The sequence below is a fragment of the Pseudophryne corroboree genome, chromosome 4, assembly GCF_028390025.1.
Source record: "Pseudophryne corroboree isolate aPseCor3 chromosome 4, aPseCor3.hap2, whole genome shotgun sequence".
NCBI lineage: Eukaryota > Metazoa > Chordata > Amphibia > Anura > Myobatrachidae > Pseudophryne > Pseudophryne corroboree.
The window spans coordinates 243,025,878-243,037,439 of record NC_086447.1 but is presented as its reverse complement, the minus strand read 5'-3'; the positions used below and the strand labels follow the sequence as shown (position 1 = coordinate 243,037,439).

General features: G+C 41.4%; 1 long non-coding RNA gene across 1 annotated transcript; it reads left to right on the top strand.

Moving 5' to 3' along the window:
• The first annotated feature begins 9,883 nt into the window (after nt 1-9,883).
• On the top strand, nt 9,884-11,165 carry LOC134911308 (uncharacterized). Its single transcript, XR_010176468.1, has 4 exons — nt 9,884-9,976; nt 10,442-10,535; nt 10,631-10,736; nt 10,917-11,165. It is a non-coding gene; the product is annotated as an uncharacterized LOC134911308 (long non-coding RNA).
• The last annotated feature ends 397 nt before the right edge of the window (nt 11,166-11,562 follow it).

Genomic DNA, 11,562 nt, shown 5'->3' with positions numbered 1-11,562 from the left:
CGTGACCCCATCTTTGTGTTTGCTGAAAAAATCCCTAAGACGTAACTGTCTGTAAAATTGATGCAATTCGGTTTCCCATTGAAATGCTGTTTGTTTATATGTTGGTACGAATGTTAACCCTTTAGATAATACCGCCATTTCTGGTGGCGTGAGAGTATGTTTAGACAGATTGAACACCACTACCTCTTGTTCCCCTTTGTGTATGTCCTCTCTTGGCCCTTTTTGATGCTTTGTCCCCTCTCTCCTACAGGGTCTCTGCCTCACTTGTAACGACTCCTTGTGTACACGCATTCCCGAAAAAAAGGCTGTCTGCTGGTGGATGGCTGGTCTGAGTCACTAGGGGATGTCTGGGAGTCAAGGTCAGTGTAAGCCCTTTCACCCCTTCTCCTACCCCTATTTGCTTGACCGCCTCTCCAGGCCCGTCTCACATCTGGATTAGTTAACCACGGATAGACCCCGAGTTCCCTATAGTCCTCCTTCACTTTTCTAAATTAATTTTTTTTAACAGATAGTAATTCAGATCTAAAACTAGCAAAACTGGCTTCTAATTTAGTGAGCCAGTCTCCCCTTACATCTGACTGTAGTATTTGAATCCCTGTTGATTCACAATCAATCAATTCCTTATTGAGAACCTCAATTTCGGTGTTATACTGTTGAATAACTAAGATCATGAGATCGAAGCTACACTGGTTGAGTATTAGGCACCATTGCCTGCAAAATTCTGTATTATTCCATCCGATGGTAGGCTGATTCCTGATACGGAAGCCCCTAGGTATATATTTGTCTTTATGGTACTGTGAGAGAGTAAGACCATGTAACTCTAATTCAGTGTGTCTTTTCTTAATTTTCAACAAGTCAGCATAAACTTCAGTGGGACTGTCGGTATCAAATGCTAGTTCATCAGTAGCTGAAAACAGAATTTTAGAAATGTCTTTCTCCAAGAATCTTTTGGTGCCTGTCAGGTCACCGACATCTAGATCCATGATCTCCCAGGTAAATGAACAAATACAACAAACAGAACAGTTCAAGAGCCCTCATGTATCTTGTTCTTATAATAAATCTTGAATAATGGTACTTTAGTGGTGCAATTCATATACCAAACAAGAGGCAAATAGAAGAAGCGAAATAAATTGCACACACTTTCCAATCTTGTTTGTTAATTGGTAATTGTATTGGTATATATAGATGTGGTGTTTGGCTATGGCAGAGTACACTGATGGCTATTCCCATGATGAAGGTGCTTCGGCACCGAAAACAGCTGTAGGAGCTGCCACTCATTTTGATGCATTGAACTGCTAAGTATCATTTTTATTATCCATGCCTATGCTTGCACATTGCACTTTTGGAAAATTAATATGGATTAAATGAATTGAAATTTCTGCTACCTATGGTGTGCTGGTTTATGTGGAAGATCCACGAACTACCTTTTATATATATATATATATAGCAGCAGTGAGTAAGATCCTGATTTTAGACCATAATGTCAGCAGAGAAGAGAGAGATTTCCTTGTGGATAGTATTAGGTTTGTCCTTAACCATAATTATTTTGAATTTCAAGAAAAATACTATCTACAGAAACAGGGTACGGCGATGGGTACCAAGTTCGCCCCTTCATATGCAAACATCTATATGGACTGTTGGGAAAATGACATTCTGTATGTGGATGGAGATTTTAGATGTACTAACATCAAATTCTACAAATGATACATCGACAACTTGATCTTCATCTGGGACGGTGAGGTTGAAACCCTGACGAGTTTTATATCTGACATTCAAATTAATCATTATAACCTCAAGTTTACTTACAAACAACACCCTGTAGCCATTGACTACCTGGATGTTCTTTTGAAAATTGAAGAAGATGGCTCTTTAAGTACTAAAACCTTTTTCAAGAAAACTGATGCCAATAGTTTCATTCCTTCCGACAGCTGCCACCTTTCCCGGTGGAAAACCGCGGTACCATATTCCCAATTTATACGGATTAGGAAAAACTGCAGCAGTATGGATGCATATTGGGAACAGTCATCATCATTAGTTCTTCAGTTCATAGATAGGGGTTACAGTGAAAAGACTCTACGAATAGACCAAGCCCGTGCTTCCGAAATTGACAGGAACAGCCTCTTTATGACGAGAGATCGTATACAGGATGGACACCGGGGAGAGAGACCATTTGTAACACAGTTCAATCAAGAAAACAGAACTATCAAACGTATTATGAATAAACACTGGCACCTTTTACTTAAAGATCCAGTTTTAGGGCCTCATCTACCCAGTAGACCAAGTATTGTCTTTAGGAGATCTAAGAACCTTAAAAGTATCCTTGCTCCTAGTCAATTACAGACAGAACATCGGAAAAAAGAAGATAATTCCAACCAACACCCACTCATGAAGAGAGCAGGGCTGTTTCCCTGAAATAAGTGCAATTGTTGCCGCTTCATCGACAAAAAGAGTTTCTGCTGGAAAGATGAGACTAAAAGGGTTTTTAGACTAAAGTCCATTGTTACGTGCAATATCAATTACGTCATCTATAAGATAGATTGCAGTTGCAAACTCTCTTATATTGGTAAAACAAAGAGGTGTCTCAAAATTAGAATACAGGAACACTTACGAAACATCAAGAATAAGGTCCAGAATCATAGCCTCCCCAGGCACTTCCAGGAAAAACATAGGTCCGAAATTCAGGGCTTAACACTTAATGTGGTGGAACATGTACCCGAAGATAAGAGGGGAGGAGATAGGGACCTCCAGCTTGCTCGAAGGGAATCTTTCTGGATTTATACTTTAAATACACTTATACCGAAAGGGTTGAATGAGAATATCGATATGATAGCATTCCTTTGAAGTAGATAAAGTGTATCTAGTGTGTAGAGATGGAGATATTGTCAGTGTAGTTAATGGCCAGTACTGAATTTTCATACTAATGTAACGTAGTTTCATTATATATCATGTGCACGTAGAGGAATTGAATGTCAGATGATCTTTAAAAATCATAAGATTTCCCCGGTGTATTTATCATTGGTTATTAAATTTTACCACTTGACATATAGACGTGTACAAGTGGGGCCATTTTCAAGTTGATAACTCTTCATCTCATTCATTTTTTTCATACATACATGAGGTTTCCAGTATATATACACTCATGTACATGTTTAACCATACAAGGACTTAATTTATTTATATAAAGATCAGACATATTTGTTTATAAATTATTTTTACTTTTATTATATTTATTTATTTCTTCGTTTATTATTTATCATTTTTTTATCAATATTCTTATTTTTATGTTTATTTCTATTTCTATTTATTTTTATTTTTATTTATATTTATTTATATTTTTATTTTTATTGTTATTTTTTGATTTTTAGTTTTATTTTTATTTTTATTTTAATTTTAATTCTATTTTTATTTTTATTTTTTTATTTTTTTTATTTATTCATTATTTATTTTTATTTTTATTATTATTATTATTTATTTATTTATTTATTTTTATTTTTATTTCCATTTTTATTTTATATATATATATATATATATATATATATATATGCACAAAAGAATGCCGGCACTCGTGGAGACTTTTAAATAAGACAAAGATGCAGTATCTTAAGCCAACGTTTCAGGGCTGTGCCCTTTTATCAAGACCAACTGTATATACAACAAACACACACATTTATACATTACCAGTGACACCTCATGTGCAGACGACCGCCACTCTCCGGGAGACCCGATGACGTCATGGGCGCGCGCCGGCGCCGGCGACCCGGCGTCTCCAGGGGGCGTGGTGTAAACGCAGTGTAACCATCACCATAGAAAAAAGTGTACGGATGCTGGAATAGGACAAACAGGAACAGTCTAGCATAAATGGGGGGCACCGCATTATGCTTAGCTAAACGGCCAATGTTAGACATAGCTACATAAAAGGCTAAATAAGTGGCTGAGACCAAGGGAATGAGACACAAGCATTAAAGTGTTAGACATTAAACATATTGATGGCACAAAATCTGATATAATAAAATAGATATGATCCTATATGGTCATATTAAAAAGCATTAGGCAAAGGCTGTCAATATATGTCTAATTATACAGGGGTTAAATGGGAACGGCTATGCAGAGGGGACTATTACAAACTAGATGTGTAATCAAATTTATAAGAAACAGGTATAGGACAAAATGTCATTAAGCCCAAACGGTTTGACCGTTTGGAGGGTGTGGATCCAACGGGATTCCTTTTGTAGTAAGCGTCGACCTCGATTACCACCCCTGGAATTCTCAGGGACTCCATCGATTAATTTATATCGGATGGAGGCCAGATTATGTTGCAGTTCTTTGAAATGACGGGCGACGGGTTGGTCAGACCCGCGTCCTTCCAATGCGGCCCGTATACTGGAGCGATGTAAGGCAATACGTTCCTTAAATTGTCGTATGGTTTCCCTATGTAGAGGAGCCCACACGGGCATTTGATGTAGTATATTACGTATCGGCTGGAGCAAGTGAAAGGTTGGGTGATACTAAACCTTTTGCCTGATCTAGGGTGGTAAAAGGAGTCACCAGTCTCCAAGCTGCTGCAAGTGGTGCAGCCTAGGCACTTGTAATTCCTTGCTTTACGAGAGAGGAAGTGAGTTGGTGCTGCAGGTTTCATCTTTGTGATGTCATTGTGGACCACAATGTCTTTAATATTTTTACCCCTACGAAATGAGGGTAGGATTGATGATTTGGTGAGTCTAGGCAAATGTTTGTCTTGTGCAATAATAGGCCATAGACGTTTAGCTGTTTTCATGGCTGTGGTGCTGATGGTGGAGAAATCCTGCGGCCAGGCGATCCGGTCCTGTTGATGCCTTTTAGTAGTGTTAAGGAGAAGGTTCGTGCGATCCTGTTGCAAAACTCTCTCTTTGGCTTTCTTTAATTAATGCCATTTGTACCCTCTATTGAGGAATTTACGGGCCATCAGGTCGATTTGAAGAATGGCATCTGACCGATCACTACATATTCGTAGAATTCTCATGAATTGAGAATATGGCAGGCCCCACTTAAGTGCCGAAGGATGGAAACTGGCTGCATGTAGGGAGGTGTTTCTGTCCGTTTCTTTTACAAACAGAGAGGTATGAAGCCTGTGGGCATCATCCTGTCTGATTGAGACGTCTAAATAATTAATTTGCTCAAAGCTGTAGGTATACGTAAATTTAATGGATGCATCCATAGTGTTAATGTCCTGCATAGCCTTTATGAAGTTATCTTCTGTATCCGCCCATAAGATGAAGATGTCGTCGATGTAACGGAAATAGGCTTTAATCTTGTGTGCAATGATCGAATTTGACAAAAATAAATCTTGTTCCACCTCGCACATGAAAAGGTTGGCTAGACTCGGAGCCACACAAGACCCCATCGCGCATCCAGACCTTTGTAGGTAGATACGACCATCAAACATGAAATAATTGCGGGTCAAGGTCAATTCAAGCAGCTGGAAGAAAAAATTGATTTCTGGGCCTGTGTAATTGCTGTTGCACGAGATGGCCCTCTTAATGGCCTGTTGGCCACGTTGGTGCAGAATGTTGGTATAAAGACTGACCACATCGACTGTGCACATGAGGAGTCTCTCTGGGAGTGGAGTGAGGGTAGCCAACTTGGATAGGAATGCTGTGGTGTCCTTTAAACAAGTGGGTTGACTTTGTACAACAGGCTGAAGAAAGTGGTCCAAATATTTGGACACCATGTAGTATAAAGAATCGCGGGCAGCGATTATCGGACGTCCCGGAGGACTAACGGGATTCTTGTGGAGCTTTGGTATGGTATAGAGCACCGGAATAATAGGCCAATCTTGTGTGAGTGCTTCTTTAATTTTATTATCAATGAGATGTTCCTGATTAGCTTGCTGTAAGATGTCATCCAGCTCCCTTTTATACTCCACCGTGGGGTCAGTTGACAGTAGTAAATACGTAGCAGTGTCCTGTAATTGTTTGTAGACTTCATCCTTGTATGCCGTGAGGTCCTGGACGACCACTCCCCCGCCTTTATCGGCTGGGCGTATTACTATGTCTGTATACGTACCCAGATTTTTCAATGCCTGACGTTCAGAATTGGTAAGGTTACCTTTTTGGGGGACAGGTTGCATATCTATGTTGTCATACATGTTGCTCATGTGATTGACAAAACATTTGATGTTCGGGTTGGTGGATGCTGGGTCAAAAGTGGATGGTTTGAATATTGGAGCCAGTGAAGCAGAGGTGATGTTCTCATCTGCAAAGAATTCTTTCAGACGGACTCTCCGTCCGAATTTGAAAAGATCAACTTTATTTTGAAAGACGTCCGGTTTTTTCGTAGGGACGAAGGACAGTCCTTTATTAAGAACAGAAATTTCATCAAAAGTGAGGATACGCGTTGATAAATTGAAGACTATGTCTTCTTGCTGGTGATCTTTTTTGTAGTTCCTCGTCCACTGTCCACCTCGGCGGGTGTAGCGCCTTTTTTGGGAGCTCGCTTCGCTCTGGTGGTCACCCCCGATGGGTTTTTTTTGGAGTTTTTTGATTGTGTTGCCTCTGCACATTCTGTATCACTGGAAGATCTCGCACTGGAGTTATCAGTGTCTAAGTTAAATTTTCTGTGACGTCTGAATTTTGGTCTTCTGTCAGTCGTGGGGTTACGATTATAAGCCCACGCATAGACCTTTTGTTCCAAATAATCTTTATCCACTGTGACCCGTTTGGATTTTTTAAATTGAATCAATTCTGAACGATATTTGTCTAGGTCCACTGTCAGCTTACTGACCAGTTCTTGTGCTGTGGTAGATTTAATCTGCTCCTGGTGGGTCGCTTCAAACGCTGCAATTTTTTCTTTAGCAATGTTTAATTCTCTCCGTGATTCTTCTATCACCAGGAGGATAAGGTCGTATGAGCACTTGTTCAGTACCGCCGCCCAGCGCCGGCAGAACTCTGGGTTATGGCGACCAATGGTGGGGGTATTACGTATACGGAACCCACGTGGAATTTCTTTTGTGCATATTTTTCAGCTGTGACTGACGCAGGGCACCGGAGCAAGCTGCATTTTTGGTTATTGGGAGTGCCATTCCGTGCTGTGTACTATATATATATATATATATATATATATATTATTATTATTTTTTTTTTCATTTATTTATTTATTTATTATCGCTCCAGCGTCATGCAATACGATCAAGGGGAATTACCCACAGGGGATCAGTCCAATATCTAGGACATGAAACTGAGTTTAATGAGATGGGGTGTGTCCAACATCATTCCTGGCATTTAGCCAGGTTTGGTTTCCCTAAATAGTAACCAGAAAGACAGTGAAAAGCATTATGGGTAATATTAATCAATTAGGTATTTCCTCCTAAGGAGTTATTCTCATAATAATACCGTTAATACACTTAGTTTGATTATTTGAAAATTATAAATCTATGCACTTTTGGTTAAGTAATCTCCATTCTAATATAGTAAATGGAGCACATATATATAGAGCACCAATCACTTTGCAAGGGAAGTGATGTAATCACTTTTCCCTTTATAAAGGGTGGTTATCAGGTCCAATGCCTCATTATACAGAGACTTGGCTGTCAGCACTGCACTACTGGAGGGTAAGGTTTTGTTTTTGTTTTTACAATAGTATATTATCAACTTTGAAAGTGGTCCCATTTATTAGTATACACTTTGTACCAACTATATGTATTTAATTGACTGGTTAACCACTAATCATTTATAAATGTAATTTTTTAAAGAGTATATGATATGCACTAATTATATATATTCACTATATAAATATGACAGATTTATTCATGAATATGAAACTAAGTTGTATGAGTTATACACTCACTTATATAATTTTTATAGTTAATAGATCTTTTCCTTACTAAGTGAAAGGAGTATTTGTTTCTCCATGGGGTGGGAACTCTTTGTACCATACTGGTACTTTAATGGATGGTCTAATCAGTGGTGCAAGTAGAAAAAATGTCTTACGGGCACTGTGTGCGCGCGCCGAAGGCGCGCGCGCAAAAAAATGGGTGTTGCCAAATGCCACATGGGGCGTGGCCAATGAAAATGGGGGCGTGATACACATATGGGGGAGGGGCAGATACACGTATGACCCCAATAGTGTCAGATACACGTTGCACCACAGTGATAGATATACATTGCCCCACAGTGCCAGATACATATAACCCCACAGTGCCAGATACACATTGCCCCACAGTGCCAGATACACAAATGTCCCCAGAGTGCCAGATACACAAATGTCCCCAGAGTGTCAGATACACATTGCCTCACAGTGCCAGATACACATTGCCCCACAGTGCCAGATGCACATTGCCCCACAGTGCCAGATACACAAATGTCCCCAGAGTGCCAGATACACATTGCCCCACAGTGCCAGATACACATTGCCCCACAGTGCCAGATACACAAATGTCCCCAGAGTGCCAGATACACATTGCCCCACAGTGCCAGATGCACATTGCCCCACAGTGCCAGATGCACATTGCCCCACAGTGCCAGATACACATTGCCCCACAGTGCCAGATACAGAAATGCCCCCAGAGTGCCATACATTGCCTCACAGTGTCAGATACACATTGCCCCACAGTGCTAGATACACAAATGCCCCCACTGTGTCAGATATACATTGCCCCCCGTGCCAGATACAGAAATGCCCCTACAGTGCCAGATATGCCCCCAGTGCCAGATATCCTCCAGTGCCAGGTATACATGCCCCCCTGTGCCAGATATCCCCCAGTGCTAGGTATATATGCCCCCCTGTGCTAGATATGCCCCCAGTGCCAGATATCCCCCAGTGCCAGGTATACATGCCCCCCCAGTGCCAGATATCCCCCAGTGCCAGGTATACATGCCCCCCCAGTGCCAGATATCCCCCAGTGCCAGGTATACATGCCCCCCCAGTGCCAGATATCCCCCAGTGCCAGGTATAACATGCCCCCCCAGTGCCAGATATCCCCCAGTGCCAGGTATAACATGCCCCCCAAGTGCCAGATATCCCCCAGTGCCAGGTATACATGCCCCCCTGTGCCAGATATCCCCCAGTGCCAGGTATATATGCCTCCCTGTGCCAGATATGCCCCCAGTGCCAGGTATACATGCCCCCCTGTGCCAGATATCCCCCAGTGCCAGGTATATATGCCCCCCTGTGCCAGATATGCCCCCAGTGCCAGGTATATATGCCCCCCTGTGCCAGATATGCCCCCAGTGCCAGGTATACATGCCCCCCTGTGCCAGATATCCCCCAGTGCCAGGTATATATGCCCCCCTGTGCCAGATATGCCCCCAGTGCCAGGTATACATGCCCCCCTGTGCCAGATATCCCCCAGTGCCAGGTATATATGCCCCCCTGTGCCAGATATGCCCCCAGTGCCAGGTATATATGCCCCCCTGTGCCAGATATGCCCCCAGTGCCAGGTATACATGCCCCCCCAGTTCCAGGTATAACATGCCCCCCTCCCCTACTCACCGCTGCCGTCGCTGTCCTCCTGTCTGTCATGTGAGGGAAGGAGAGTGCAGCCCGCGCCTCTCGTTCCCCTCAGTCTTCGGCGGGTGTCTCAGTTTAATTCAGCGCCGATCCGTGAGCCAATCAGAGCTCGCGCGTGCGGGCTCTGATTGGCTCACGGATCGGCGCTGAAGTAAACTGAAACACCCACCGGAGACTGAGGGGAACGAGAGGCGCAGGCTGCACTCTCCTGCCCTCACATCAGAGGCGTGTGCGGCGGTGCGGCGTGGGGGAGGGAGGGAAGGAAGAGGAGCGGCGGCCCGTCGGTGTGGGTACGGCGTACCCACGGCTAAATTCTTACGGGTACGCCGTACCCACCCGTACCCGCCCACTTGCACCACTGGGTCTAATTGATATCAACCCAATTAATTTACCAGGTCTACCACGTGTTCTAAATTGGTTAGACATTATACCCATTTGAATTGCCTTCACTCCTGAGTCTCTGAGTGTCAGGTTCAAGCTGCTGACCGATGAGGTATGTGCTATATTATAGAGATTTCTTTAATGATTGGCACTAATGAACTACACCCCCTGTGGGTAGCACTTTGAGTAATTTGTTTGAATTATTCGATCATAGATCAGTGATACCGTCCATAAAGTATGGGTTTCCCTAATAAAGATATCATGTGGGTTCACTATACTGATGGTTAATACAATTAGTCCTGGGTTTTCCAAATATGAATAAATGGCTGGTTATAATTAGATCATTTAGTAGAGGATCGTTGTATTGTAAACATTGGTGTTTGCTATAGCCAATTCTGTGGCTTTGTTCTGTATCATATATAGAAACCACACGGGTTAGTCATGAGATCTGTTCATTAGTGATCAGACATTAATGATACCAGAATTTTTATAATTATGGGTGTCAAAATAAGATAGGGGTCTATTTATGAACTCATAGGTGTTCTTATAATTAATACCCAATTAATCAATTTATTAGGTTCCTTATGCTTGTGAACCAGTTAGATTCTATACACATATGAATCTTCCCCATATTCGAATATCTGAATGTCAGACTCAAGCTGATATATGAGGTATGTGCCGTTCCATTGGATTAATCCCAATCTCTGCCTAATTGAACAAAAAGTGTCCTTTAATTAATAAAGGTTATTAAACATTTTTTAATTAGGTATGGTCCTCGCTGTATTAATCAAGTCCCATTGAAATATTGAAACGTTGTTCATACATCTTTGAATGACCTTCTATGTGCTGACAATATGTTCTGAAATGAAGAGGTATGTTTTTCACAACCTGTGCTTTTTGGTTCTCTTTTTTCCTCTTTCTTCATGTTATTTATTCTGTTTTCCTCCTCATGTTGCTATGTCATGTTCTTTTGATACCAATATGTCATGATATATGTGTGTAAGATGCTTATTGCTATGTATTTGTTTTGACTTATTATTCTACAATTGTAGATTTTACCCCTGATGAAGTCTTGGAACAAGACGAAACGCGTTGGGTTATTTATCTATCTATTATCTGATGTTACCTCCGAATCTACAATAAGGAGAAGGAGGAAATCGTAGTGATATATCTACGCTTTTTCCTCATCACTACAAACAGATTGTTCAAATTGTGCGACAAATGTAAATGTATCAACTCTGTATACTTATGAACATTTGTGTTGGGTTTATATGTTGTTTTAATAAATTTTTATGTTAGTATTTGTTATCTGACGTAATTTATCCGAAGAGTACTGTAAGGGTCCGTTTTTAGGTAGGGCGTTGATATAACTCCCTTGGCGCCATCTTCTCTATTTCGTTTCATGTATATATCAATGTCTTTCTGGCAGCACTCTTGAATAGCACTTTACCTAGGTCCCCATCAGCCGTGGGTCCAATATAAAGAGAACAATGCAGACAGCTCTCGGTACAAACTTCACAGAATATGGCAGGTATGCAGCAACGTTTTGAAGTTTAATGTAACCTGAGGTACATTAAACTTCGAAAAATTGTTGCATACCTGCCGTGACATTGTAACACAAAAAACTTTTTCATGTTATACAGTAAAAGTCCGTTAAAACATTCAAAGCCAAGTGCAGATACATTAACAGGCATCCAT